Source organism: Danio rerio, chromosome 21 (assembly GCF_052040795.2).
Source record: "Danio rerio strain M-AB ecotype USA chromosome 21, GRCz13ab, whole genome shotgun sequence".
Classification (NCBI taxonomy): Eukaryota; Metazoa; Chordata; class Actinopteri; order Cypriniformes; family Danionidae; genus Danio; species Danio rerio.
The window spans coordinates 47,990,878-47,995,563 of record NC_141041.1 but is presented as its reverse complement, the minus strand read 5'-3'; the positions used below and the strand labels follow the sequence as shown (position 1 = coordinate 47,995,563).

The following is a 4,686-nucleotide window of genomic DNA, read 5'->3' as shown; positions in this document are numbered from 1 at the left end:
GCAGTGAAGGTGTTTTTTTAGAGGTGAAGCATTTTATAAATAAAATAATAATTTAAAATGCACATATATTCTTGAAGTTCTTGAAGTTTTCACTTTTAAGACTTGGCCACAAAGCCTATTTAAAACTGCAAGCATACATTAAAGACCACAAAATCTTAGTATTTTCCCCCCATCTTTACATATTGTCCATTGTTATATATGGTCATTCTAAATATGTAGTGTAAATATAGCATTTGCCAACCATTCTTGTCTGCACCTGAGCACGGTTCTAAAAGCCGCAGACAGGGGGCGCCATTGTACCTTTAATTCACCCAGAAAGTGTTTGGTATTCTTCAGAAGTGCCTCCTACGGTCCAGATGCTGCTTTGAAGTTATAAATTGCAGTCGATGCAGTCTTTTCACTTGCCGGATAAACATGTTATGACTTTCTGAGGCTCTCCGTATAATATTCGCTGACAGATCCTTTACGCATCATATTTGAGCTAAGTGTGTTGGATTGTCCTACAGCTGTAAGGTTATTTTCTAGTTCATTCGAAAAGAACTTTGTATCTCAATGTTTTTCACTTTACAATAAGGTTGTTGTAGTTAATTTTGGTTAATGCATTAGTTAACACAAGTAAAAGGTATTACAATTATTGATAAACATGGATCAGAGTAGTTAAATTTTACTAAAATGAAGTGTATCAGAGCTTAATTTCCTCCAATTTCCCTGAGTTAATTTCCCCTAAAAGGAAGTATGTAGTTGTTTGTCTGAGTGCTAGTTTAGCAACATGCTAATGTCAAATGGTAACACTTGAGGTTAAAATGAGGTAACACTTGAGGTTAAAATGAGGTTGTATTATTTAATGTTGGTTGAGCATTAGTTTACTTGAGTAAAAAGTATTACAATTATTGATAAACAAAGTTCAGTGTAGTTAATTTCCCCAAAAAGAAATGTTTAAGTAATATTTAACAGATGTTAAATGTTAGCTCATACTAACTCATGCAACTAATATGTTGCATTAACTAATTAAACACATTTTTAGGGGCAGTTAACTACAATGAACTATGTTTATTAATTATTGTGGTGTTACTCATGCTAACTGATGCACTAACTAACTTTACAACCATACTTTAAAGTGTTACAGTTTGACATTAGCATGTTGGTAAAGTAACGCTCTGATAAGCCTGCTGGGAAAAAAAAAAAAAAAAACTGCTTAAACCAGCCTGGGCTGGTTGGCTGGTTTTAGCTGGTCAACCAAGCTGGTTTTAGAGGGGTTTTGGCCACTTCCAGGCTGGTTTCCAGCTATTTCCAGCCTGGTCTTAGCTGGTCAGGCTGGGAGATGACCAGCTAAATCCAGCTTGACCAGCTTAGCCAGGCAAGGAGCCCAGCCAAAACCAGCTTTGTTCAGCTTAAACCAGGCTGGTCAAGCTGGTTTCAGCTCATTTTGGGTGGTCATTTTCCAGCCTGACCAGCTAAGACCAGGCTGGAAATCAGCCTGGCCAAAACCCATCTAGGCTGGAAAGTGACTAGCTTAAACCATCTAAAACCAGCTTGACCAGGCTGGTTTAAGCTGGATATAGCTGGTTTTGGCTGGACTCCCAGCTTGGCTAGGCTGGTGAAGCTGGTTTTAGCTGGTCATGTCCCAGCCTGACCAGCTAAGACCAGGCTGGAAATGGCTGGAAACCAGCCTGGCCAAAACCCCTCTAGATTGGAAAGTGACCAGCTTAAACCATCTAAAACCATCTAAAACCAGCTTGACCAGCCTGGTTTAAGCTGGACATAGCTGGTTTTGGCCAGACTCCCAGCTTGGCTAGGCTGGTGAAGCTGGTTTTAGCTGGTCATCTCCCAGCCTGACCAGCTAAGACCAGGTTGGAAATGGCTGGAAACCAGCCTGGAAGTGGCCAAAACCCCTCTAAAACCAGCCTGGTTGACCAAAACCAGCCTAGCCTGGTTTAAGCTGGATTTTTCAGCAGGGTTTGTTTAGGGGAACTACACTGAATCCCCTAACCCCTAGAATCTAGTAAGGTTCAGGTGTGTTGGATCAGAGTTGGAGCTAAACTCTCCAGGACACCGGCCCTTCAGGACCGAGTTTGGACACCCCTGTTCTAAATGTATAAAAGCTGACAGGTCTCACTCAGCAGCGCTAAGACCAAAGAAAGTTGTGTTTTGATGGGACTTATGAGGTGAATGTCACATGAATCACAGTCAGTCAGATATTGAGAAAATACAGAGCTGATGGATCAGTTCAGAGGAGACGATATGAATCACAATAGAGGCACACAACACTTATCAGACAGGTTTGATGGATGACTTTTTTGCTTGCAGTGTAAAGGTTGGCAGACATTGGACAATTATCAGGAATTCTGTCAATACTTATAGCCAGGGTATAAACGATGAGGACACTGGGATTCATTGCATTCATTTATATCAATATAATTTGCATGGGATTGTATTTATTTCCATTTAAATGTAGACTAATGTAATTTTGTGGTACTTCAGGTTAAAGACCAGTAGAGTTTTTCATTGATCACTTTACCCCAAATGCAAATTTGTGTCCTTCTTATTAGGCTATTATATTTGCAGTAGGCAAATATATAGTTATAAGGTATAATAACAACATAGGCTCATTCTGAAAATGTAGGCCTGTATACATTTCTGTACATTGTGAATTATGTAGCCAGAAGTACGTATGGCTGCATTTCGTCTTTAAACGAACGATATGGGGCGATATGACGCTGTTCCTTTTTCGATCTTACCAGCTGACCGCTTACCTCTGTATGGACGACTTTTCCACTGTTACAAGTTTAATCAGTTGCTCGCCGCGTATGTCAACGAACTTGAGATGCCAAGCGAAGTTAATCGCGACAATGGGGTTCGAGTCCGGTGAAGAACTGTTACAGAAAGCAAAACAAAAACAAAAGCCAAAAAATAAAATAAACATGTAAGTAACAGGGTGAAAATGTGGTAAACCTTGGTAAAAATCAGGCTGCTGCGAGGGCTTTTATTTTTCTGGATTGCTTTTAAAAAAACGGTTGGGTTTAGGGAAAGAGGAGGGTGGGGGGATTGGTCAGTTAGTCGACAGCGGCCTCTGTTGGATTTATATTAGAGCAGAAGGCACAAAAGGCACTTGCGAAAAAAATTCGAGATCTCAAAAAGCGTACAGAAGGGCCTCTGGTGGATTCACAAAAACTGCAAAATACCTCCAGGGACGTATTTGGCGCTCTTCAGAACTGTATATAGCGGTAATCAGAATGAGCCTGGGTTAAGTGTGATAATGTACAATAGGTGCTAACTTATATCACAATATGTTTAAACTTTGTTTAAACATCAACACACAATGAGTAACTTTAGAAGGGATGTTCTGAAATACAATATATATTTAGTCACACTTTATTTTATTGTACAATTAAACATATTTAGGCTATTAACAAAACATCAATCAGACCCCCTAGTTTTTCACAGGTTTGTTTTGTGACTTTTCGTGATAAAAATGACTGATGTTGTGGTGGTAATTCCCAGAAATTTGCCGACAATTTTGCGATAAAAAAATTAAATATATAAAAATTATTTATATTTTGCGATATAAAATAGAATATAAAAATTATATATATATATATATATATATATATATATATTTAATTTTAATATTTAATTTTTTGCAAAATAGTCAGCAAATCTCTGGGAATTACCACCACAAAATCAGTCATTTATCACAAAAGAAAATCGTAATAAAACTTAAAATTATATATATATATATATATATATATATATATATATATATATATATATATATATATATATATATATATATATATACTGTATATATATATATATTTTAAGTTTTATTAGGTTTATTAGCTACCATATTAGGTAGCCTACTATGTTAGGTGTGCAATCTTACACGACAATGACACAAATCCTAAAAATAAAGCTTCTTTATTTTAGTCTCTTTTCAAGACAAAATCTAAAACGGTAGGGATTTATCCAAAAAAGTCCTTATAACTCTAATTTCTATGCACAAACTTACTTTTTCTCTCTCTAAGATTTCACTCACCGGAGAATCTGACATCATATACCTCACTCAGGACATATGTTAGAGCCTGCCCTACTGTAATAAACCTAAAATAGGGATTGCCATCAAACTTGTTGCAGGGAAGCAGTTTCTCTCATTAACTGCAGGAAAAGAGTTAAACGGAAACATTTAATTTACACAGATCATAATATCAGGCATACATGTAAAGCACAAATAATGTCCCTAAATTTGGTCATGTCCAGCGGCCGTCATCGCGCATTCTAACAAGGGAGCGATTTGTTTGTGAATGAATCTCCGTTATGAACGACTCGTTCACTTAAGTAATTAGCCGACAATAATACAAGTTTCTGTGTCGTCATATTTCTTTTTCATTGTTTGCTGATTTTATTCGACAAAACTAGCAAAAGCCTAGAATTTAGTGCAGGTTGGTGCTACTTTGCCTTATGGTGAATGCAGTAGGTGATGGTAATATCAACTTGTTGAGCACAAACGTTCATAACATACAAAAACATAATTCTGACCTATGAAACCTTCTACTTCTGTGCTTTGTTTTCTAAGTTTGCTCGTTACTACACCCGTAGGCAGCACTAAAGTCCAGCATCTTCACATTGACAAACTGTCTTGATGTTTGTTCTGGGAGCCCTGTACAAATGTGGCAGCGCCAGTGCGCA

The 4,686-nt window shown here is 37.4% G+C and overlaps 1 long non-coding RNA gene across 1 annotated transcript; it reads right to left on the bottom strand.

Moving 5' to 3' along the window:
• On the bottom strand, positions 1-3,151 carry LOC147838977 (uncharacterized). Its single transcript, XR_015520813.1, has 3 exons — positions 1,742-3,151; positions 1,489-1,670; positions 1-1,446 (listed from the first exon to the last, which is right to left on the bottom strand). It is a non-coding gene; the product is annotated as an uncharacterized LOC147838977 (long non-coding RNA).
• Positions 3,152-4,686: the final 1,535 nt, after the last annotated feature.